This window comes from Amborella trichopoda, chromosome 1 (genome assembly GCF_054954075.1).
Source record: "Amborella trichopoda isolate Santa Cruz 75 chromosome 1, AtrichopodaSantaCruz75HAP2 v2.0, whole genome shotgun sequence".
In the NCBI taxonomy this organism is placed as follows: Eukaryota; Viridiplantae; Streptophyta; class Magnoliopsida; order Amborellales; family Amborellaceae; genus Amborella; species Amborella trichopoda.
In genome coordinates, this window is record NC_142336.1 from 60,745,708 (window position 1) to 60,772,676 (window position 26,969).

Consider the following 26,969-nt stretch of genomic DNA (forward strand, 5'->3'; position numbering starts at 1 on the left):
AGCTTAATACTAGTTTGCAAAGCAAGAGTGGAACAACAAGAAAATCGCAGTAAAGAGTTTCTCTCTATAAAATAAAAAACTAACCAGTATGCAGAAAAAATGAGGGTGGATAGCTTTTATAGTGATATAGATTTTTATTTGACCAAAGTTTCTAAAATGCTAACACCGAAAAATCAAAATAACTCCCTAACTCCGTTTACACTGTAATCTAGAAATGGGTTCCAAAAGTTTACAGACACCGATTGATTCAATCTCTCGTTTAACATGAGGATAAAACAGAAAACAATGGAAATGAAAGAATCTTGGAGAGAGAGAGAGAGAGAGAGAGAGAGAGAGAGAGAGAGAGAGAGAGAGAGAGAGAGATAAATCTAACTTGCTCCTAGGGTTTTGAAGCAGAAAGAAAGCATAAAGAGAAGAGAAGAACAAAGAGGAGGAGGAGGAAAAAGTATTACTTCAAAATTCAAACTAATGAGCCTCAACAAATATATGATTGCTGGTTTTGTCTCTACCTCAACCATCATATATTTCCCCTTCATGACAATTTCTCTGTCTCTTTGGTTAGTTCAGGCCTTAAATTGAGCTTTCTCAGGCTCGTAATAGTTGGAGTCTAGATGGAAATAGAGATTGAAGCCTAGCTTTCAGAGAGAGATCGAGGTGGAGATTGAAGCTAAGCGCTTGCTCTTTCTCTCAAAAAAATAAAAAATAAAAAATCTAAAAGATTCATTACCATCAAAAAAATCGCTTCAAGAAATCGATTAATAAAGGCTAGTAGAATCCCATACCTTTCCATCTTACTCTGAATGGAGTAACACCATGCTTTGACATTTGTAAATATATGTATCCATTTTGTATATGGGCTTGCAAGATTGAAACAGAGTATAAAAAGTGCGAGAATAAACAGAACACGTTATGGCCTAGTGGGTATTCTAAGAGAGAGAGAGAGAGAGAGAGAGAGAGAGAGAGAGAGAGAGAGAGAGAGAGAGAGAGAGAGAGGCTATTACAATCCTTGTAAATAAGGCTGAGAGCATACAAAATACAAGATTCAGAGAGAGAGAGCGAGAGCAAACAAAGGATAAATTAGAGAGAGAAAGAGCAATTAGGGACATCTTACTAGTGATGTAGAGAGAGAGAGCAACGAAAGGATAACTTAGATAGAAAAAGGGCAACTACAAGCAAAATGAACTTATCTTCCAAAACCAAAATTTTAATAAAAGAACGAAAGCAAAAAAAAAACGCATATAAAGTTTTTGGATTCACCTTTCATCTAGATCTTGACTTTCAAATCGTGATGAGCCTCGAGATTCTTCTTCCTCTTTTCTGCTCTTTTGAATTCCCATAAGGAGTTTCAAATCATCATGAGTCTTGAGATTCTTCTTCCTCCTTTATGCTCTTTTGAATTCCCATAAGCTTGAGACCGACTTTTGTAGGAGATAGCGTCCCTCCCTGCAAAACAAAAAAAATCATAAGCACTTAAAACATAAATGAACAACATCAATAAAAATTTTAAGCGTCTGAGATTCGAAATTGTCTCTGACAGCTAAGCGTTCCACTGGGGGGGGGGGGGGGGGGGAGAGGGGGGGCGGGGGGGGAGAGGGGGGGGCGGGGGGGAAAAAAAGAAGAAAATTCCACTAGAAACCACAAAATAAGCCCCAAAAACACAATTAAATTCCCTAAACCCTATAAGAACTCTAGAATCTCCAAACGATGGCCTTTCAATTAAAAATTACATGTACCAAAAAAAAGGAAAAGAAAATAAAATACATGAGAAGCCCAAGAAGCATAACTTCAACAATACATATCCAAAAAAAATACCAAGACGTCAAATCCAAACACACAGGCAAATCATAGAAATAAACGTATAGACAGAATCATATGAAGATCTCTTCTCATTCTCATTTTCTGTTTCAATTAGCACAATATCAGTAGAAGAAGATAAAGGAGAAAAAATAGTAAGAAGTATTACCAATAGCCTCCTATAACAGTATATCTCTCTCTAGAGTGGGTCAAATCATTGGTGAAAAGAAAATTAAAAGGGACATGAAGCATTGGAAGTTGGGAATGTTGTGACAATCCATGCTTCTCTTAAAACTAAGAAATCAAGTTGTTACACAAAGTTGAATTTAGAGGAAATGCAGAGCAAATTCAAAGTAAACTAATACTGAGATGAGAGAAAATAAGATAAACAAAGGCGATTGAACCATTTTGCTTATGGGGTAAGTTAACATGTGACGACAACCTGAGGCATCCAATCAATCGCTTTTCCTCCAATATCTCCCTCTTGACCCAAAGATTCTTGGAACAAATGACTGAAAAATCTAGAAACCAGAAAACAAATCTTAGAGAGAAAAACTAAATAGAGATAGAGAATTAGAGACTAAATTTTTCCCTTTCAATAATTAATATAGTGAGAGAATAAACAAAATGATGGAATTCGATGCATAAGCAAAGGGGATAGAACCCTGAAAGAGAAAGAGAGATTTCTATCTTCGAGAATAATGATCAGAAAAGGTAACTTTTATCATTATAGAAATCACTCAGAGAGTCATACTACTATGTAATATTTATCAAAGAAAATGACTAAAGATTTTATGTTTGAAATTTCACAGAGATTCAGAAATAGAAAATTTCAATTATTTCTAAATAACCACATGAAGAATTCAAAACTCAAGAAAAATTGGTAAAGGCTAAAGCCTTGAAGTAGGGAATTTTACAGATATGAGAACCAAAGAATTTCAAACGATTTTTCAAGAACCATTGCAAAAAAGATTAGTCCTTAATTATACCTCAGGTGAATGCGACATCCCATTTCATCTGGTAAATGCTTGATGGAAATGCCTTCTAGGTCCATCACCTGTAAAAACTTGAAAACCCAGAAAAATGTTTACGAACCACTCGAGCCAGGAATCTTTTTGCATATATAACAAGATTTGTTTAACTTTTTAAAAAAAAATTAAAATTTTTATGTTTTTTGTGGATATTTTGTTTTGGCCCATAACTCGGCTCGACTTACATCAGCTTGGCTTGGCTTAGCGTATATCAGCTGGGCTCGGCTTATATCGGCTCGGAACAACTTATATATAAAACCGTATTTTATCTTCTTTCAAAAATACTTTTCAAATAAACTTTTCTCTATAATTTTATTTATTTATTATTTTATATTATTGCAATTTGATTTAAAGATGAATACGACAAGAATGAGACTAAATTAAGAATCTTGATTTAACAAAAAATTTCATCAAAAGTTTCACTAATGATTTCTTTTCAAAAGGTGTACAAAAAAAATACAAGCAATATACTCTAAAAAAGAAGAAGTAATTAAAGCAACCGCAAAGTAATATCTAGAATTAGAAAAAAGTAACCCAGAAAAAAATCTATTTTTTTTCTCTTTAAACCCAAAAGATTCAATGATAACGAAATTCATGCAAATTTTCCTCTATTTTTATTTTTCCTTTGGCTCATAGAGTTCGGCTTTGCTGGCTACACACGGCTCAGCTACGAACAGCTCAACTCGGCTTGGCTACGCACTAGTTGTATTGGCTTAGCTTATTGTCTTAGATCCGCTCATGTCGGCCTAGCCAAGTCTCGCTGAGTGGAGCTGATCTTTTTAAGCCAGAATTAGCCGAGCCAAGCCGAAGTAAGCCAAGCTGAGATGATTCAAGCCAAGCGAAGCCTATGTAAGCCGAGTTAAGGATTTGAAAAAAAAAAAAAAATTAGTGAAAGAAATTTTAAAATAGTGAAATTGTGGAATTTCAATGAAATTTTTGACCATCAGGTAAAATTTGGACAGCATTTTCTATTCTCAAGTTAAACAATATTTTTTTCATTTCAGCTACAAATTATTGTCTAAAAATCAGAAATAGACGATCTTCAAATTTCGAATTCTGGTAAATTATTCAAGCAAGTTGGTTTCTTATCGGGAACAACCGAAAATCAGCCAAAATTTAGGGCCGAGGATTTCAAGCTTTCTATTTTGAAACTTAGTTTTTATGTTTATAGTGAGAGCACTTAACGTTAAGTTCGTCACTTATTCAGCATATTTCAATATTTAGAAGTTAATCAGGGTTTCTACATCTCACTTCTTTGCTTGAACTGTTATAAATCATCTCTCTGCCCTTTATTTTCTCTCTCTCAAATAAACTGTTTATCACCTCTTTCTTCATAGCCAAGCTCAATGCAAATGCAACTGCAGCTGCAAAATCTCATTGTGACCCTAAAAAAAAAGATCTCTGCACGCCCACAGAATACTCTCCGGACCTTCTACAAAAAGAAAATAAAACCGACAGAAAAGATCTCTCTCTGTCTGCACGCCCCATCTCCAGCCATCCCTCTCCTATCTTAGTAGAGGAAACCCTAATAAAAAGGATCTCTCTTTGCATGCCCACAGTAACGGAAAAGGAACTAGTGTCTTAGACTATTTTTCTAATGGGAAAGGAAATGCGAAAAGCTCATTAGGAACCGATAGATGCGCTAATGGTGAGGTGAATGATTGGGATTCTCTCCCCCTGACCTAATAAAAAACTGGTGAAGCTTGATATTACCAACGCATTACACACGGCTCGGCTCGGCTCGGCTATATTAGGCTCAGCTCAGCTACAAAACGGCTCGACTTGGCTACGCACTGATCGTATTGGCTTAGCTTATCGTCTTAGATCTGCTCATGTCGGCCGAGCCAAGTCTCGCTGAGTGGAGCCGAACTTTTTAAGCCAGAACTAGCCGAGCCAAGCCCAGCCAAGCCGAGCCAAGCAGAAATAAGCCATGCTAAGATGATTCAAGCCGAGTGAAGCCTATGTAAGCCAAGCCGAGGATTTTTAAAAAAAAAAAAAAAAAAGGTGAAAATATGAAAAAAAATAAAATAATATTAACATAAAAATATATTACTACAAGAAAATTTGTAGAATTTCAATAAAATTTTAACGAAATTCACTGAAATTTTAAAATACTGAAATTGTGGAATTTCCATAAAATTTTAGAATATCAGATAAATTTTGGACATCATTTTCTATTCTCAAATTAAACAATCTTTTTTTCGTTTCAGCTACAAATTATTGTCTAAAAATAAAAAATAGACGATCTTCAAATTTCGAATTCTGGCAAATTATTCAAGCAAGTTGGTTTCTCATCAGGAACAACCGAAAATCAACCAAAATTTAGGGCCGAGAATTTCAAGTTTTCTATTTTGAAACTTAGTTTTTATGTTTATAGTGAGAGCACTTTATGTTAAGTTTGTCACTTATTCAGCATATTTCAATATTTAGACGTTAATCAGGGTTTCCATATCTCAATTCTGAACTGTTATGAATCATTTTTCTGCCCTTTATTCTATCCCTCTCAAATAAACTGTTTATTACCTCTTTCTTCATAGCCATGCTCAATGCAACTGCAAAATCTCATTGTGAGCCTAAAAAAAAGTATCACTCTCTCTCTCTCTGCACGTTCACAGAATACTCTTTAGACCTTCTACAAAAATAAAATAAAATTGACAGAACAGATCTCTCTCTCTCTGCACGCCCTCTCAAGCCATCTCTCTCATGTCTTAATAGAGGAAACCCGAATAAAAAGGATCTCTCTTTGCATGCCCACGGTAACAGGAAAGGAACTTGTGTCCTAGTCTATTTTTGTAATGGGAAAGGAAATGAGAAAAGCTCATTAGGAACCGATAGATGCGCTAATGGTGAGGCGAATGATTGGGATTCTCTTCCCCTGACCTAATAAAAAACTAGTGAAGCTTGATATTACAAACGCATTAGATGATGCATCTCACAAAAAACTCCTACTTGTACGACCCCTGAATTCTCTTTCTTTTCCCCTTCATGTCCCTTCAGCAACTCGGTTTAGTTTCCTCCTCTTGCTAGCAGGGCTGGCATGTGAACTAGAGCAAGACCCAATTGTTTTATCATCACTTCTATAGCTTAGACATGGAGAATCAAGAACCCCTATTGGACTCTGAGGCACTGATGAAACTGACCCAATGCTTTTTAATCAACAAAATTTACTGAATAAGTTCATCGCACCTCAACACTTAGCCATTGTCAACATGGGGGTTACAAGAAAGACCATTGCTGACATCAAGCGATTTGGATTCCTCAAATATAGATACCGCTACAGCTGCAGCAATCTCAAAAGGCCTGAACTCCAAAAACTCAGTCCCTTTGTGCGTGCTTAAGATTCTTTCACTTGATCTACAGAGATAAGCTCGCGGGGCCTAGGAATCATTGCCATTGATCTTATGAAGAAAGTAATCAACAAAAGAGAATGGTGTCACAGACTGATCTATGGATCAAAACAAACAAAAAAGGGTCCTCGTTTGATGGATGGTTTTGTCTTCAAATAAACATAGCGAAAGAAAGACCAGATATCTAAGTATACCAATCAATAACAAATGGAAAAAACAACAGGAATAAACTAGGGCGAGCTTAATAAAATAAAAATCAAATATTCCATCACCTGAAATATTATGGTAACTTTTTATCACCAAAAATATTTTATTATTATTTTTATCATGTGTGCCCCTATCAGATCTATGCATGCCCCAAATTTTTCTTCGAAATGATATATAACTGTGAACCGTCAAATCAAGATCTGAAGGTTAAGCACCAACTTGTGACATTATGGCTCAAGCCATCTACTCAGATCTGACGGCTGAGATCAGGGTTCACATATATCATACATGTAGATGGGATCACATAGAAAGCTTTCCCAAATGCACATCTCCATACGTCATAATTAGGTTAGCTTTCCCAAATGCACATCTCCATACCTCATAATTAGGTTGTTCTTGTTGTTGGACACCAAAAATGTCACCATATAGAGGACGTCTGAACTACATAATAAAAATTTCACAGAAGCGGTCACAAAAGAATAAGCAATCGCACAGAAAAAGAATCCATACAAAATATTATAAACACTACGACAACATGAATGCAAGAATCATAGGAAGTTACTTCATCAACAGGAGGCTTGCCCCAACCTCTATGATGATAACCAAAGCTAGCACCAGGTGGAATAGGAGCATTCAGGCCAGTAAATCCAATTGAAAAACTATATCATGCATTTCAGCTACATTGCCCAAGCAATCCATTTCACATGTCTACACATTACATCATGAGATCAGATTGTTTAGGACAGGAACGTCCATTAATGAAGAGAAATTAGAAAAGTTTAGATACCATATACAGATTACATTTTTTTTTGCAAGTTAGCAAATGTGTATTTCACAATATAAAAGACTTTCAAAATGAGTACCATAGCAGATGGCCAAATGTCCAGAGGCCTAAATCATGAGAGAGAGAGAGAGTCTTCACCATGACATCCCCAATTATTTTTAACAAAAATAGAATAAAATAAAATAAAATATGCAACTCTCCTAATTTATCAATGCTGAACAACATAAAATATCACACCTACAATTACAAGGCAAAAAAAACGAGAAGACATAAACCACATGAAAAGCAAGTGCTGCGTAGGTGAGTTTATCCTTCCTATTCTAGCAGATGCTTGCACTGGACCAGTGCCTATAAGACTCTCCAACTAGCACATCTCTAAATAATTCTTCATTCCTTTATCCTTTTGCCTTTTCACTCCCCTAAAAATAGCTAAGAAAGGGTCATGAATAGCACACTGCAAATACGCCATAAAAGGACTTTGATTAAGATTGCAGAAAAGAAAGAGGCAAAATATGAACATAACATGATTCTAGCATACATTGCTCATGAAGAATATCATTTTCAAATAAAAATAATTCGAAAGACAAGAAAACAACACAAATGTTGTGGTATATCAAAAGGTAGCGAACGAAAATACTCTTCATAAGGAGGTATATGAAGTTGAACAGCTAACAAAGTAGCTACAAGAGTCTTGATAGTATAGATACTTACAACAAAATCAATAATAACTTGAGTGTCAAATATATCTAGGAAAAGCTGTTTTGAAAAAAAAAAAAAAAAAAATTATTTTGGAAATTATTGGCCACATAGATAATCACTGCATAGATTCTGGCCTCCATCCACCGATAAAGGAAATACACAAACTAATTATTTTAATGCTTGTCTACTAGAAATGAGGGCCTCAAAATATTCAAGGAGTTCATGTCATTTTGCTAACTGATAAAATGCATCTTTTTTCTTCCAAACTATGTTAGAGGGCTTTGCTCTGCTTTTTTTCTGTGATTGTTTCCAGAAGTAAAATCAATATTTCTTTACAAAACCTAAGATATACTTCCAGAAATTAATATTATTTCAAAATCCATTCCTATTTTCATGAGCAACAGACAAATGATAAAGTCAATTGTTGATATTATGCAAGTTCCACAAGGAAAGCAAGGACTTCTTTTTTTTTGTTTATTTACTCTTTTGGATTACTTATAACAAGTGTAAAACCAGAACTCTTGTACAATTAATTAACAAAGAACAGAGACAAAATTGTACAAAAAAGAAACAAAAAGGGACTGCCCTCTAGACCAAGGTTACAAGATTTGTTTGGGAAGGCCCCTCTTTGGTGAGGCTATCCGCGATAGCATTGGCTTCATGCCATGCATGTTGGGAAGACACCTCAAGAGATTCAGTGGGCTAAAAAATATTCGAACACTAGTTCAGTCTCAATCCACAAATAGAAATCCTACTAGTACAATTGATTCCTAATTTTGTTTTGTACATGATACATTTGTATCTGTCAGTGAAGTGTATTCTCCCATGCTGGATGTGATGCACCATGAGAGCGTTTTTGCTAATCAATAACCAACTGAGAACCTAGGTTTTGGGAAGGGCTGGGGAGAGCCATACCTCGCTGCCAATGGCAGGGGAAGATCACTTGGCCAAAGCTGCTCATAGAAAGACATTCTGCCAAAAAGAACCCTGATTTAGCTGGCTCCTACACCATCTTGTCCCTGCCATGGTGAGGACTGAGGATGGAAATTTGGATTTTGGGGTTATAGCAGGGTTATCAGGTCTCGGATTTCATTATTGGATAGTTCTGTTCTAAACCTCTAATCAAACAACATGCCTAAAGAGAACTTTGTTTACATTAGAGACATGACAACCTTGGTCAGCTGCCACTGGGAAGATGATAGGAAATTGGGCTTCAAAACTGCTTTTTCACAATCATTGATGTCTCCACATTTGAATATTATCTCTAGTTTCTGCCATGAACCGAATATGAAATGGGCCAAATATGCAGAGATGATACTTTTTCAATCCCCCTGGCCCTTGCATTGGTTCAACCTCTAGAGAAAGCCTAAGCCTTCGCAGCCATACCTTCACTGAATAACCAGCCTCCAAAGTTGGTCATCCTGCATTGCAAAGTGCCACCACCATTTTCCCTAAAGGATCCTATTCATCTGCTTTAGGCACCTAATGTGCAATCATCCATACCTAATGGATTTGCAAATGGTGTCCTACTTTATTAGATGAAACTTATGTTTTCTTTGTGCCCCTGACCAAAGGAAGTTCTCATTAGGTGCTGGAGTCTCTTGACAATAGATATCCTCCTAATGGGAGACATCTGGAAAACTGAGATCTTGAAGAGAGTTTTATATTAAGCTCTCCATTTGTTTTATAGAAAGGAAAAGACACATGTATTTTAATTAATATAAGGGCAAAAGGTTTTGAAATTTTTTTAATTAGATATTTCTAAAATCACCATTCAGAATTAGGATGTGTGTGTGTGTATAAATCTACACACATGAATCTTCATTGCCCATTTGAGACTAAAGCAAAGCAGTCAAACTCACCAGCCAACTTTATCTTGGAGCTAGATGAAAGACTAGGCTGGAACAAATGAGCAAAAGCATACAACACTCCACGCACCCACACAGTAAGACCTTCATCCTCATCCTTCTCCAAAACCTTTTTCATATAATCAGGGCAACATATACAATGAGATGCAATAACCGGAAAAAGAGGCTTCCTCAAATCCACTGGCTTGCTTTGAATGTCAAGAGAACATGAAAATGCAGCTTTACAAAAAGCAATTGCTAATGCTTGCTTAGTTCCTTCAGTTTCAAATGAGAACCTCGGCAAATGGAGCAAAACATGTGCACATGACCAAGTTCTCCATGTTGCAGTGAAAATTACTATGCATATATAGGAGAAAAAGGAGAATGTATAATGAATGAGGTGCTTGAATCAGATGGCCTGAAACCAAACCCATTAGGAGCACGAGATCAAACGCTTCATCTTAGCCAAACCTTGCATGTGATGGACGATTAGATTCGATGCACGATGAGTACGAAGTCGCTGCAATTTTTGGTGGCCACCGGAAACCAAGTCCCGGCAAAAATACCAAATTTTGAAAATGATCGTTCGAACATCAAATCGAGCCACATTCATCGCCAAATGCTCATGACAGCATGCTCGTCAAAATAGAATGAAGACATCATGAAAAAACACTGAGAAACGGGCATGATCTTGAATCAAAGATTGCACGTTTCTCATGATTTTTACATCTCGTGATCGTGGCCTAAAAGTCCGATCCATGGCTCGAAATGAGTATCAAAACGACCATCTTGCCGAGCCGATCAAGAAAGAATAATCTTTTGGCCGGATGAAAATCGGAAGGATCCCGGACGGACCTCGAAAGATTGCAAAGGTTGCATGGCCATGACAGGGACTTAGGTGGAATTTCAGGATTTGTAGGAGAGGCGAAATAGAAGCACTTCCTATATCATGATCAAACACTGCAAGGGACCGAGCACCACCTTCAAATAAAGTGATAAATGTTAAATTGCTCCTATAGGGTAATGAAATGAACAGTTAGTACAGAATCATCAGGCATGCCATAAAAGATTCCGTGCCAGTGTGAGTCATCATCTACACGGTTTATCTCACTAATATGAAAAAGTTGCGTTGGCCTCCAAAATGGGGATTCCAAAAATGTTATTGCCTGGGTTTTGAGAGAGCCCCCATGCCCATGGAGGCTGGAACCTATTTTTGACAATTTTCAACATGTGCAGGCTTAATCACTCCAGTCCCTGATTTACAGCAACAAAAAGAGGATAAAAAACACCACTAAACATCCCCAACATGATTTACATTCATTTGGACACAATGAGATTGCTTAAATACAAATAATTTGTGCATATGTAAAAATTCAGCAACTTACAATTCTCATAAAACTTACGTCAAACACTGCATGTACCATTACAACTCAAAATGCAATCTCATACATTACAAGACACATAAAAATGTGTGCATTAGTAACATAAACCATGGGAAGCCAAAATTGTAAGGGTGGAAATCAGGTCGGTCAAACCCCCGACCGGATGGGTCAACCTGAACCGGGTCCAGGTCCAAATGACTTGCACCTGACTCTGGTCAGGTCGAGTCCGACCCAAACCAACCCATCCTAGTATAAAACATATAAATATGTAAAATACACAATATATAAATAGTTTTTATTTTTTATTTTTTATCTTCTTAATTACTAGACCCGGGTCTAGGTCCAAATGAGTTGCAGCCCAATCTGGGTCTGGGTAAAACCTAGTCGAGTCGGGTCGGGTCGGGATTGGGTCTCGGCAACCCTGAGCCGACCTGATTGTTTCTCTCACTAAGTTGCAGTCTCCATAGTTTAGCTGCCCCATTTGGTATCAGAGCCAAGGTTGTGTGTTAGTTCGATCGTGGTGGCTGGTCATGGTGGCAAACGTGGTCATGTTTATGGTGATTATGATCTGGACTAGATGGTGGAAAGGGTGAATAACCTCAAGGAGTCAGTAGCCTCGTTGATGTGTGACCGGTTAGTCGAAAAGACGGTTTTTTTTTGATAATGTTAACATTGATGGAAAAGAGAACACATACAGTTTACAAAATGCCCAGGATAAAGTCACCGAGAGAGGTGACAAACCAAAAAAGACAGAACACCCATAATACTAATAAAACAACAAAAGAAAGAAGGGTGAGAAACACCCGGGATAACTAAAACCACAACCCAATCAAGCAAAACCCAAAAGACAACTCGAATCTGCTATGGCCTTGATGATGCTCCTTGTTTAGCTAGTTCGTCATAAATTTCAGCAAAGATGTGCCATAGTCTCCAAGGTGGATGGGACTCGTGAGAAGCCCAAGAAATCACATTTTTGGAGTACCCTTCGATGATGAGGGGGAGGCCCAGGAGGGGTCGAACAGCCTCAATCCTTCAAGCAGGGCTTGGGCCTCAGCCTCGGTAGAATCTCACGTCCCAATAGAGGAGGCGAAGGAGAGGATGGAAACACCCTCATGATTGTTATAGATTCCACCTATTCCTGTCGCGCCAGGATTTCCTAACGATGAGCCATCAAAGTTTAGTTTGATGCTGCTAATGTCGGGGGGTCTCCATAGGGCTGAGTGAGAAACCTTCCTGGGTTTGAATGAAAGGACATTGGTCCAGTTGAGATGGAGGTCATGGGAAGGCAGACTTTTGAAATGTCTATGATTAGCGGCCCAGAAGATGACTAGGCCCCTGATCAAGTCCTTGATCTTGTGGATGGGGGCAACAAGGCCTTGGAAGATCCTGTTGCGCTCCTTCCAAATCGTTCACAAGGTAGCCACCACAGTGGCTTTCCAAAGCAAAGCTCCAGATTTGGCTCAGGGGAGAAAAGCTGAGAGCTTGACGAGGTTGGGGACCGAGTGAGGAGTAACCCATACCCAATCAAAGGTTGAAAGAGTATCGGCCCATAGGTTTGCAGCCAGAGGGCAGTCAATGAATAAATTGTCATTCGTTTCCTCCTCCAAGAGACACATGATGCATCTGTTCGAGCTCTAGACTCCTCTTTTCTTGAAGTTGATCCATGGTTAGAACTCTACCCCACAGGGCAATCCAAGTGAAGAACTGGATCTTAGGGGGAATGAAAGGGTTCCATGCTTTGGGGGTTGAGAGTTGGGAGGCTAAGACTCCCAGGGGGGTTAGGTGAAGAACATGGAATAGAGAGGAGACCGTAAAGATCCCCGAAGGGTCTGGGTAATGATGCTGTCCTCCCCTTGAGAGAGGAAAGGGAAGGAAGATAAGAGGGCAGAGAAGTTGATAAAGGAGGGAATTTCCTCATCCCTCAGTGGTCTACCAAGATCGGGGTTCCCGGTTCTCGATGGACCTGAGGGGGGAAAATTTCCTCAACTGAGGCAAGGGGGTTCCTGGCAAGTCGGAACAGAATACGGAATTGAGATGAAAGGGAGGAGTCTCCCAACCACTGATCTAGCCAAGAACCTAACCCTTGAACTGATCCTCGGGTGAAATATAATGTGGGATTTGAAAAGCTGGAGAAAGTGGGAAATAGATCTTAAGAAACGAGACACTGAATGGGGTTGGGTCTCGGGGATAAACCAAGGTGGGTGAAGAAGAAAGACAGTATTTGTATTGAAGAATGGAATGCCAAAGGTTCCCAGCCTGGGTGGGTAGTCTCCACCACCATTTACATAGGACCGTTAGGTTTTGAATTTTCAGGCTCTGAATCCCCAAATCCCCCTCAGGTTTGGGTTGGCAGACCGTGCTCTAGGAGAAAAGATGGTATTTTTTGGTCACTCCGTCTCCGGACCCAAGGAAGTTCCGCATCAGTTGCTCTAGGCGAGAGCGCACTGATGCCGGAATGTAGAACATGGACATCTGGAAGATAGCGACCCCTGAAAGAACTGCTTTGATGAGGGTTAGTCTGTCGGCCTGGTAAAGAACCTCCCCTTCCAAGAAGCCAGTTTTCTTTAACCTTATCTATTGTATGACTCCAATGGGCCTTTTGGGTTCCCCGTAACAGAAAAGCAGACCGAGGTAGGTCGATGGTAGAGAGTCGATGCTGCAAGCTCAACTGTTGGCGAAGGATTGGAGGACTTTAGGGTCCATGAGGATACCAATTATTTTCGATTTCTGTAGGTTAACCTTGAACTCAGTTGCGAAATGGAAGCATTGTAGGAAGAAGAGCAAGTTGTTGACTTGCCTGATATCTGCTTCACAAAACAGAAGGTGTCGTCAGCATATTGGAGATGCGACACTGTCGAGCCCTATGCATCAATCTGAAAACCCTTAGCCAAGCCTTATTGGTATATTCTGGCAATGGTTTTGCTAAAGACTTCTGCTGCAATTGCAAAAAGGAAAGGGGATAAGGGGTCGCCTTGTCTGAGGCCTCTGGAGGACCCGAGAATCTCTAGGGGAGCCGTTGATTAGGATCGTGAAGAAAGGACCTCGGATACAACCCCAGATCCATTTCCTCTACCTAGCACCGAAGCCCATCCTTCTTTTGGTTTCTTCGAGTACATCCCAATCGACATGATTATATGCCTTTTCCCTGTCCAATTTGACGATGAGGCCAGGGTTTTTGGAAGACATTCTAGAATGCATGCATGTGCTACTAGAGCACCATCAAGGAGCTGGTGATCTTTGACAAAGGCGCTTTGATTAGCGGAGATAACCGAACTTAGAACAACTTTAAGCCTAGAGGCCAGCACCTTGGGCAAAATCTTGTAGGAACTTTTGGTTAGGGTAATAGGTCAGAAGTCTTTGAATTCAACTGCCCCTTTGATCTTGGGTATGAGGGCGATGAAGTTAGCATTCATCCCTTTGTGAATAATGCCCCGTTCATAGAATTCGGAGAAAAAGGCTAAAAAGTCGAGGCGCATAATGTCCCAGTGATGATTGAAGATGGCCACTAGGAATCCATCAGGCCCCAGAACATGGTCTTGGCATAGATCCTTGATTGCTAATAGGATCTCTGATTCAAGGAAGGGCCTTTCCAGCCACTGTGCCTAATCGAAGGATAAAGTTTGGAAAGTAAGGTCGTGCATTTGTGGTTGGATCAGGATGGGGCTTTGAAGAGCTGTTTGAAATATTCTAACTGTTTCTTCTATAGCAATAGGTTCATCAATAATGGTACCCGTTGTGTTGGATTTGGCCTATTGAATTGTTCCTTCTTCTACAGTTGGCAATCCTATCGAGGTCCCCGTAGTTAAGCCATTTGACCTTGGACCTTTGCACCCAATGCATTTACTCTTTCCTAAGGATGGACTGGAAGTCACCTTTGAGTTGTTGACGGAGAAGAGACTCATCAGGTGACAGGGAGTGGGTATCTTCTAGGGTGTAAAGATGGAGGATAGAGTCAAGAATCAGGGACTTTTGGTCGTGGAAGTTCCCCGGCAAAAGACTTTGAGAGATGACTTAAGAAGGGTGAGCTTCTTTTGGAGTCTCAAACAAACCCACCAGCGGGCCAGGGGTGAATAGGAAGACCACACGCCTTCAAGTTAGCACTGAAATTAAGTTCTTCCATCCAGTACAGCTAGAACTGAAAAGGCTTGGGTCCCCTAGGTATGGGGTTGGTATCTAAAAGAACAGGTTTGTGGATATCCCTCTCCAGGGCACAACTCAAACTGAAAAGGCTTGGGTCCCCTAGGTGAGAGGGAAGTTGGTGTCCCAGTCAGGGGAGCATGGGAATCAGTCTAGTTTGAAGCGAGAAGAGTTGTTCGATCAGGTGTATCCGGTACCTCGGATGAAGTCAGCAAATGCCAACATGGCCGGTGTGATTTAGGTGACAAATTCGTTCGTGGGACCACCTGGTGACATTGAAGTCACCACTAATGCACCAGTGAGAGGGAGGATGCACCGCAACATCATCGAGTTCTTGCCATAGAGTGGCCAGATCGGGGGTAGAGTTGGGTCTGTAGATTACCGAAAACATCCAAGGCAGCCCATCTAAGATATGGCTAAGGGACACCATAGCAGAGTATGAAGCGATCTAGCAGTCAACTAAGGCAAAAGAAGAGGGGTCCCAGATGCCACCAGACGCTCCCTGGGCCAAGAGGGTGACCCATTGGCAAGGTCTGCAGCCCCACACTTGTCGGACTTGAAAGAGAGAGGGCTGAGGGAGTTTTAGTCTCGATCAAGGCCAGGAGAGTGTTTGAGGTAGAAGTCGTGGACTGCCTGAGTCTTGCGAGCTGAGCCAAGGCCCCTAATGTTCCAGACCGAGGCTTTCATATTCTGGGAAGAGATAAAGATCTCTGGACGAACATCGAGGAATAGGTCACAAACGAGAGGTAGAAGGGAAAGGCAGGGAGCCAGGATGCCTAGTGCCGGACGGTCAAAGTTAATCCCGCAGGAGAGGTTAGCGAGCTCCCTGGAGCCTTGATTACTTACTTTCAATGTAGATTCAACATTAAAACTAGAGAAAGATTCTACATCCTCCTTAGAGTTGTCGAATTTGAAGCCTATGACGCCCATCACCTTGTCGACACTGCCCTGAGCATTGTCCATGTTTGAGCAGAAATTGGAGCCCACTGACATAAAAGGAGACGAGTAGGTAGAGGAACTGCTGAAGTGCTCAGAGGGTAGAGGGGCCCAAATGTTGCTCGTACTGGCGGGAATCCAAGTAGAGCTTCCAACTCACGAGTTGAATCTCTCTCTCTCTCTACACCAAGTAGGAGGAAATTTCAATTTCATTACTGCAAGATATTACCGGGAATCACTCAACTAGCTAGGTAGGGCAGAATCACTGACGACAGAAGAGGGATCACCCCACTCGAATAAGTAGCAAGAAAATGATTGCAAATATTTCTTTTTCGTTCAAAATACGTTGTCGTACCTTCATTGTACTGTTTCTTATTCTTTTGGTCCTTTTGTAAAATAAATATGGCCAAGGCATATCTTTGTAATATTGATTATTTCAAAATGCGGCCGCATAAAGCATTATGGGGTCGCATAATGCAGTATGCGGCCCGAGTGCATCCTTCCAGACCGCATATGCGAAAAAAATGTGATGCGCCCAGCCGCACCACCCGCATCAATTTTCTTTGGGTTAATTAGTAAGTTTTTCCATTTCCTAATACTTCTTTTTTGGGGGCAACGTCATCATCAAGTAACCAGAATCCGGTATGGAAATATGCTAAATTCAAAACCTTCAAGATTGAAATCGCTATATGTACTCTATGCGGGAATACTTATACGGGGAATATTTTTCAGCGAAAGGAAGACCTAGCCGGTATTACTAAAAAGGTTAAAGCATGCTCACAACCAATGAGATTGGAAGAGAGATTATGACATACATAAGTAGCTGAGAAAAATCAAAGAAAATAAGAAAATAAGACAAAAATAATTGCTAGAAGAAATTCAAGTATTTGATAACTTGTTTGATTGAGAGCTGATTATCCTTTTTTTCAAAAAACTGAGAACTGATTATCCTTTTCTTCTATATATCATGAACTTTCTGGCTTTGCCTTGTTGGAGTATGAACTTTAAAGTTTGGAATTTTGGATATTTTATATGAGATGGAGCGGATTGCTTTGTTTTACATGTTAAGTGTGTTAGACATTTGAATTATTAAAGATTAGAAGTTAGAACAACATATTGAATATATTAAAATACCTACTATCACATAAATCATATTTTTATGTTCTATTTCTATGCGTTCTTCTATTTTTTTGTGCTTTTTAACATTTTTTATGTTTTCTAACCGCATTAGATGTGATGCACATGCATTGAGCTACATCACTACATCAGATGCCAACCGCATTATCCACCATTTAAGAACACTGGTAGTATTCTAGATCACTGGTGGTAATGCTGTACTTGTACATCCTTTTCCTTTATACTAATATGAGAGCCATGTGACCAAGGGGGAACATGACCATTCAAGTTCTTGTCTAGTTGCATGGACTCTTCTCCTTGAAACCTTCTTGACATCTTTCCCATTTTAATGTATTTTAGGGAAGACCTAAGAGATCAAGAGTGTCACTGGTTCTACCATGGTATCAGAGTAGGTGTATTGCATATCAAATGTCTTCTGATGATTAAATTAGGATTCCTACACCCTATCTCCCTGTTGCAACAATCCCTCACTTTTTTGGTTAAGCTTTATCATCGTAGTTATTTGACCTAAAAGATTGCCTATCAGATATAATAGAAACTAAGTGGATCTATCTTCCTCTACTACTTTTGTCAGATAAAACTCCATTTTTCTTCTTCACCGAAATCTGGGGTATTTCTTATGGTTGTTTGAAGACTTCAATCGAGATTTAACCTTCAATCCATTTCTGGAAAGGGGACTGGTTTCTAGATTTGGCTGCTATGAGTATTTTGAGGGCATTCCAGCACTTATTTCCTCGTTTCCAATTTCTTCAAATATTTTGAGGGGCAGTACACTACTTACTTCCTGGTTTTCCATTCCTTCTAATGTAGTGTTCCCTTTCATTATTGTGTGTTTGAACTCTAGTGTTGCTTAATAATGGCTATGGGGAAACATCACATGTTGTGCCTCCCAATCTCAAAATGGGAGAAAGTATTTCCTTTGGTCATCCATCATGAGAAACTCTTTAAGGGGCAAAGATTTGTTTGGGATAGTTGATAGGTCAACATCTAGACCTGTTGATTAAAAAGGTGCCAAAAAATGGAGAACTGGAATACTGGTTTAACTCCCAAAGAAAGTAAAAAATAAAGCTGGATTCTCCAATCAGTTGAGGACAGTAATGCACTGGATTCAGCTATTTTCACCAAGGAGATGTGGGATTACCTGAAGAAGATATGATCATGCCAAATTGAGCAGGAGTTGATGAAAATAGGAACACACGAGTATTACTTTACTTTGCTCCACGTAACTTTGTGGAATGAGATGGGATTGATGAAACCATCGTGATGTAGGGAAATTGATAGAAAGTGAAATCAGCAAGAAAACAAGCCATGCACAAGCACAATTTGAAGAAACCTAGGGTTTCTTCCCTAACCCAGCTAGGGTTTCAAAAGCCTAGAGCTCTTCTTTCTTTTCTAATTCTGAAAATCACGTGGAATGACTCCCTCAAGGCCCCACCACATCTCATATATTATAATGTAATATTTAAAAACATTAAACGCCCATACAATAATTAAATGACTCAAAAGGTCCTAACCTAAACACATAATTTGTAATGATAATTTTACCCCTATGAACAAAACAGTACCCATGAATAGTACTTGGGAATAGTATTTAGTGAACAGTAAATAAACAATTTTTAAAAAATATTAGAATCCCAATAAATTTAAAAACCCTAAAACTAAAATCAAAATATACATCTTTAAAATTGTATAAAATTAAAAATAAAAATAATTTTGTCCTGCATCATTCTCCCCTAGTTGGAGAAAACTCGAAGAAAACAAGCCACGCACTAGGAAAATTTGAGAAAGCAGTAAATCGGCAAAAAAGAAGCTAAACACAAGCACAAGTCGAAGAAACCTATGGTTTCTTCCCCATATCCCAAGCTAGGGTTCTAAAAGCCTAAGCTTTTCTTTCATTTTCAATTTCTAAAACTCATGTGGAATGACCCCCTCAAGGCCACACACCTCTTATAAATTATAATTTATTGCTCAAAGATATTAATATCCATACAATAATTAAACTGACCAAAAAAGTCCCAACTTAAACAAAAATTTCGTAATAACAATTTTATCCCTATGAATGTAACCCGTGAACAGTACTCATGAATAGTACCTATAAACAGTACCATGAATAGTAACCAGTCAATACTAAATAAAAAATATAAAATAATCCTAGAATCCTTGAAACTTAAAAACCCTAAAAATAAGCTCTAAAACTAAAATCAAAATGTACATCCTTTGAAATTGAATAAAAATTGAAAATAAGAATAATTTTTTGCTTGCATCACATCAGTTCCTAAAGTAGCCTGGGGAATTATGGATTGAGTGCCATATCCCATCTACACTGATTCGAGATGAGTTCCAATTAACTAAATCTTCATTCTTGAATAGATCTGTGATGCTTGACTAGGACATAGCACTGGTAGAATTGCTAACTAAAGAAACATGATACAGTACTTTTGGCTTCTAGTAAGGTAAAGAGTACGAAATTTTAGTATAGTGTTACGTTAGCAAAGAATATGACTATATACCATCTCAATGTCTCAAGAATCCGAATGTCATGCTATTATTGTAAGGAAGTAGTACATATTACTTCTATGAGTAAGAAGAGGTCTCCTAAAAATCTAAGGTTGCATGGCTTTGTTGTTAGTGTTGGTGAAGACATACTTAGATGCAAGAAGTTACAGGTGCAAATTCCTATGCCTGCACCATAGTAACGGGAATGGGAGCAACAAGAGCGCCGATATCGGGAGTGGAGGCGCGATGTGAGGTAGGCTATAAAATCCGGGGTTCAGGGAATGAGGTCTGCACATATTTAGGTTAAGGGATAGAAATCCTTGACTTTTAGGGAGCATGTTCCATATCTGCACCAAATGGAGTTCCTAACTAAATGGGATCACAATCTGCCATGATTAGGATCAAGGTTCCCTAAGTTCACTTAAAGCGAATTCCATCGAACAATATCATCATCATCATCATTGTCAAAGCCTTTTCTCAACTAATTGAAGTCAGCTACATGAATCCTAGTCTGCCATTCTGCTCTATTGAGAGTCATAACCTCAAAGAGGCCATAAGTCCTCATATCTTTTATCACTATTTCCAACCATGTCCTTTTGGGCCTTACCCCTTACCCTTTTTTAGTCTTCCACTTGAACTGACTCTTACCTCTCAACAACTGTTGTACACATAGCCGGCCCACCTAAATCTACTTTTTCTCATCTTATTACCTATTGGTGCCACACCTAAATTCTTCCAAATGTATTCATTTCAAATTCTATCCCTTCTTGTCTTGCCACTTATCCATCGCAACATCCCCATCTCAACTACAATTATTTTGAGTATGTTGTTTCTTGACCGCCCAACATTCCGCCCTATAAAGTAAAGCTAGTATCACAACTGTCCTAAAGAACTTTCCTTCAATTTCGTTGAATAATATGTTTAACTTTTTCCAAATTAAAAAATCCAAGTATCAATGTAAACAAGAATCATGTCATTGAACTTTCACATACAATAACAAAAATAAACTCTCTTACTCCCCTATTGTAGGTGCATTGAAACCAATGAAATAACAAACAGAGGGATCCGAGAGGAAGCATGTCTTAGAGGCAATCTCGTGCTTTCAATAAATCATGGAATCTTGTACTTTCAATAAGTCATGGTTCATACGGTGTATAAAGTTGTGAACTGTAAAACATGTAGGGAATCATGGCACTTAGAAAGTTTATAGGTCATAAAAATGGGAGATCCACACTCCATTGTATACGAACCAACTAGTGTGCCCATGAAACTCATACCCAAAATACTCCACTATAAGTTGGTGAAATAATGGTTCTGCTTACTCATGGAACTATGATTTTTGACAAAGAGATCTGGATCCCATTAAGATGGGATCGAGTTCCTTGATTTCTCGGGTCCAAATCCCAAATACTAAGGAATCATTTGGAATCGAGATCTCGTGTCTCGGAATGCAAGATTGAGCTTCTAGAGCGGTAGTGACTCCCTCCATAAAAGATCCTGGGAACTATGGTCTGCACCACCTCTAACACAACTACAAATTTTAGGAAATAACAGAATAAATTCTCAAGGCAACTAAGGCTAAGGTATCCTCCTCTAGTATGTTCCCATCTAAACCTTAGGTCATTGATTCTGGTACTACCACCATATGATGAGTGATAAGTAGAAAATTGAGCACGTCACTCATTATAATGGCGAAAAGAAGCTTTGAGTGTTGAATACATATTTATTTTTCTTTATGAATTCTGTCATCTTTCCTCCTAGAAAGTATTTTATGTTCCTAAAGTCCCACAAATCTGTATGTGTCATAGCATGTTGACAATCACTATGTTATCTTATTGCATTCATCTGGCGGTTTGCTATAGGATCTTTGAATGGGAAGGTAGTTGGACGGAGCTGCAGACAAGAAAGCCCTTTTCCCTTCAGCTAAATTTACTCCCACTTGTTTACTTACACTAACAAATGATGATATCAAGAGTGTACGAGAAGTTTGGGACCTGTAGCATTTTTGTAAGTCATCAACAATTGTATGATAGCTAATTTATTTTATTCTAGCACACTCGTGAATAAATTTGATGGAAAAATTCTGATTGGAATTTCATTTGTTCTGATTGCTGTACTGCAAATCTCATAAAACGCATTTTCTTTCTAGTAATTTGCATGCTTCTACACCTTTTGATATCACAGAGTGATATCATACAGGGTGAAAAGTGTATTTTATTGTTGACCTTTCTTGTATTCTTTGGTCATTTGTAAATATAAATATGGTCGTGGGATGTTTCTGAAATAATCTAGATCACTAGGCATTTATGTTAATATAAGAACCGTGTGACCAAGGGGAACATGGCCCTTCATGCTTTTCTTTGGTGGTATTGACTCTTTTCCTAGATACCTTCTTGAGATCTTCACCAATTTGAGGTATTCTAGGCAGATCTGAGAAATCAAGAGTATCACTTTGGAATCTAATAGGCAATATTGATAGGATAACTAACTTCGGAACATCCAGGAAAATGGTACTATGGTGTTGCAATCATCACATCACTTATTCTTGATAGAGTTGGCAGAGCTGATGGGGCACATGTTTTAGGTGCTTTTTTTAAAGCATAATGAACAGTTAGTAGAAAATCAATCATGAAGCCCATTGAAAAAACTCAGACCCTACACCAGAAAATACAAAAAAAGTCAAAGGGGAACATACTCACAAATGGACTTGCAGAATATACATTTGCATTCACAATGATGAAAGAACCTATAGTTCCATATCCTATATAGTAATATTCTATTATGAGGCTATCCAATTAAGCTGCAACCTGAAACCAATCTAAGTAACAAATATGAATATGATGGGTATTTTGCCTCTTCATAAAGGTTTTCAATGGGGGAATGCAGTTCGTAATATGGATTTCAGATAGAATTTAACAAAACCTCTTCTTAGGAAAATTCAAAGGAGAGAAAACAGTGGACTTTCAAAATTTGTGGATTCCAATTCTGAAAAATAAAGCAAATCTATCATGAAATAAAAGAATGAATTTGAAACTTGCCTGAAATCAAGGATATAGTGTCTCTCATCCAACAGACCTATTAAGAAGGCCCAAACCCGAAAATTTGACAAATTTCAAAACTATGCCACAGGCTGCAAATTTCTCAATGCACGAAGAATTTATTTACAAGCATGTTGCACTTTCTGAAACACTGACGAGGAAAACCAAAACCGGTGGCTCGCCGGGCCAAGTCTCGCCTGTACTTGAGAAAGGCAACCTGCCAAGCCTTTTGCAAGGCACTTTAAACTTAAAAAATTCGGCTTTTTTAAAAATAAAAAAAAAAATCATAGAACCCCCTGGGTTGCTTGATTTTTGGATTTTCGAACTTTTTCTCAACAAAAATGATGCAGGGAGAACATAATAAACGAAATAAAATTAAAAAGTTTGAGAGATTATACCCTCTCTTCGGATCTACAAGGGAATCCGATCCAAGATCTTTTTACAATATCAAACTCTTTACTCAATCACCAACCACTCTCTACAAAGAATGGACCTCGTCCCTTTAAAAACAAACTAAAGAGAATAATAAATAAAAATAGAAAACTAAATTATATCTCTCTCTTATCTCCTAACAACAAATCTAATGTATCCTAACCAACCCAACCATGTTAATCCCTATCCATATCCAATCTTTTTTAAAAAAAATCTAAACTTTCAATTTTATCCCTTAAATCTCTACAACTAAAAAAAAATAAGAATAAGCTTAAAAAAAACTAAAAATCCAAATAACATGTTTTCTAAGTCTTAGAAAATATAAAAATAAAAAATTTAAACAATAATTTTTTTATTTGTATTATTCTCCTGGGGTTGCGAGAAGCTTGATCTCGAGCTTATTGAAGTTAAATCTTTCATAAGCCTTCTCAAAAGTTGATAATGCAGTCTCAACATTCTTATCAGTTTTGTTTTTAATAAACCAATTCGTTAAATACTTTGTGTGCAACTTGAAGTAGAAAACTGAGATCTCAAGCTTAATCTTAACTTCTTTTTCAGACTCACAGGTTGGATTTCAAATACTGCATCACACATATCTTCTTCTTTATAATTGATTTTCAAAATTTTTGCACGTTTGGGTTATCGACATCTTCTTTTGTATAGAGATCTACCTCTTCATATTCTTGTTGCTCTTGTTGCAATATACTAAGTAGATCTTGTAGATATAGTTGAAAGTCATCCATGTGTCTATCGAATTGTTGATCGAATTGCTCAAATATTTGATCAATCGGTCCAAGTGCTCCATATAGTGAATGAATCTTTGATCTCAAGGCTCTGATACCAACTGATACAGGGAGAAAATAATAAATAATAAAATTAAAAAGGTTGAAAGATTATACCCTCTCTGGGCCTGCAAGGAAGATCTTTTCACAATATCAAACTCTTTACTCAATCACTAATCACTCTCTAAAAAGAATGGAGTTCTTCCTTTTAAATACAAACTAAAATAAATAATAAATAAAAATAAAATAAAAATAGAAAACTAAACTCTATCCCTCCCTTATCTCTTAAAAACAAGTCTAACATATCCTAACCAACCCAACCATGTTAATCCCTACCCATATCTAATCTTTTTAAAAAAATTAAACTTCCAATTCTACCCCTCAAATCTCTACTAAAAAAAAAAGAAGAATAACCATAAAGAAAACTTTTTAAGTCCTAGAAAATAAAAAAAAAATTTTTAAAAAAAAAATTAAAATTTTTTTTTTAATTGCGTAAAAAAATCAGCTACTTCATGTATCCTACATACCCAATCCACCAAACTTCTTTCAATTCTCATCCAAATAACCCCATATCTGTTTCATTAGATTCATTATTTAGTCCTCCATCAAAGCGCACCCAAAACTTTTCAAATCTCATCAAGTATTTGAAGAAATCGAAGATCGAAAATTTCAAGATTTTCTAAAACGAACCTCAAATTCTTGATTGGTCTAAGAAGAGTGAGGATCTTAAAATTTCCCTTAACCCGTCCCAAGCTCAGGTAAAGGAGGTAGGTTGTGTTAGCTAGGCAGCCAATGTAAAACTTTGCCAAAACTTTTCACCTCAAATTCTTGATCTGATTTCTTTTTTATCTCCAATCAAGAAAATCTTCGGGGATTTTGATTCAAAAGGGTTGATAAATTTAAACCAGACACCTTTTGCCAGCCTAAGTGGTGGGGAGAAATAGGGATAAAAAATTTGCAGCCACAAAATTTGGCTTACCTAGGGTAATGGTGCTGGCGCTGGTCACTCAAAGAGACCAGTTGTGGATATAGGTTCTAAGCCACAAATATCGCATTCCACCCTCTCCTTGGTTACACGTATGCAGCACGAACTATGGGTCGTCAGGGATTTGGAGATCAATTTGCTCTTCATTTCAACGTTTCAAAGAATATATTCGGCTCCACCCAAGAGATGACAGTCGTATTTTAGTTTGGAAAGACCTTTGACTGTGACATTCACCACTTATGGAGAGATTCCCAACTCTTTACTCACTTGCTTGATCTCAAGGAACGACGGTGGCAGAGGAGATGATTGTGGCTGGGTCATCTCGCTCGTGGAACCTGGTATTCAGAAGAGCGCTTAATGACACAGAAGTTCCCCAGTTTGTGGACCTTTCGGCTGCTCTACAAGCATTTTTTCTTGCCACCCAAGGTTTGGATCGCATTATTTGGATCCCGACAGCCTCTGGAATTCTTCGTTTCCTCGTTCTACAAAAAATTATCGCAATCCCCACTTTTCCCCTACCTACCACCTCTATAGTTGCGTAGGCGTGGTCTTCGTTTGCCCCCCCTAAAATTCAGATCTTCACGTGGTTGTCACTCTCCCAGAGGATGCTCACTATCAACCAGCTTCAAAGACTAGGCATTCAGAGGATGCTCACTATCGACCACCTTCAAAGACTAGGCATTCAGAGGATGCTCACTATCGACCAGCTTCAAAGACTAGGCATTCAGCTACCCAATCACTGCGCTCTTTGCATGGCAGACAGAAAAACTAATGCAAACATGTTCCTGCATTGCTCGTTTGCCTTCAACCTTTGGGGGGAACTTCTACGCCTTTTTGAAGTTCAATGGATGCTTCCAGTCACAGTATCTCTCATCTTTTTGTTCATTCAACCTTACCCATGGCCAAAGGTAGGCATTTTATTTTGGAAATCAGTAGTCACTGCCTCTTTATGGCCATATGGATAAAGCGAAACAATAGGATCTTTCGGGGTGAGCAATCGTCCCGGCTCTGCATATTTGTCAAGCTCAAATCGGTGGTATTTTGGACCACCAACCACTAAAGTTTCAAACAGGTTCCCACTTCCACCTTTTACCAAGATTGGGTCACTGCTCTTCAACATAACCGCAGGCACCCACCTCGAGCTTCTCTTTGGAGGCCTCTTGCCCAGGGCCATTTCATGCTTAACTTTGACGGTTGCTCCCTCGAAAATCCCGATCCATCGGGAATTAGAGCGATACTCAGACACCAACTTGGCTCAACAGTTGCCTCTATTTCTAAGTTTATTGGGCACGTTGATTCTATGGAAGCAGAGACGATAGGCTCTGTTGGAAGCCCTCAAGCTTACCCAACCTCTCAGGATAGAGTCCATTATTCTTGAAGGCAACTTGAAGAATGTCATTACTTGGGCTACGAACTCCACCCCCGCCGCCCGCCCCCCCCCCTTCCCCCCGGTTTTTGGCTCACAGTTTTTACGAAATTAAACACCTTTGCAAAGATATGCACGTCTTATGGAGGCATACTTGGAGGGAAGCAAACCAGGTGGCAGACAACCTTGCTAAAGAAGCTGCTACTTCGGACAGCTCTTAGTTTTTTGGATCGATGGCTTTTTGTGGGTTGCTTTTGCCGTTAATGTAACCTTCAAAAAGAAGCTTTTTGACTCTTCTATTATTTTATCTCTGTTTTTGGAGCTTCCGCCTTTGTGGATAGCCCAAACTCTTTTAAGTTTCTATGTACTCTCTTCTCTTGTTCATCAATTTAAGGCTAATAAAATCTAAACCAGGCACCTGAAGTTTTTCAACAATATTTATATGTATTTGAAATTTTCTGCTCAGTGTGAGGTTTTCTTGATAAATTCAAGAGTCCCCAAATTTTTTTGCATGTAGTATGCCTTTCGTTTTTGTGTGTTTCATGTTGTAGGCTGTGTTAGGAAGGGTT

The 26,969-nt window shown here is 38.6% G+C and overlaps 1 long non-coding RNA gene across 8 annotated transcripts; it reads right to left on the reverse strand.

The window, feature by feature from the left end:
* Nucleotides 1-1,119: 1,119 nt before the first annotated feature.
* Nucleotides 1,120-26,438, reverse strand: LOC110007813 (uncharacterized). Of its 8 annotated transcripts, XR_016044273.1 has the most exons (6): nucleotides 23,234-23,341; nucleotides 22,836-22,872; nucleotides 6,758-6,815; nucleotides 2,784-2,851; nucleotides 2,237-2,315; nucleotides 1,120-1,443 (listed from the first exon to the last, which is right to left on the reverse strand). It is a non-coding gene; the product is annotated as an uncharacterized LOC110007813 (long non-coding RNA). The 8 variants fall into 8 exon arrangements; XR_016044268.1 differs by lacking the exon at nucleotides 23,234-23,341 and having other exon boundaries at nucleotides 22,836-23,056; XR_016044274.1 differs by lacking the exons at nucleotides 1,120-1,443; nucleotides 2,237-2,315; nucleotides 2,784-2,851; nucleotides 6,758-6,815 and adding an exon at nucleotides 7,031-7,617.
* Nucleotides 26,439-26,969: the final 531 nt, after the last annotated feature.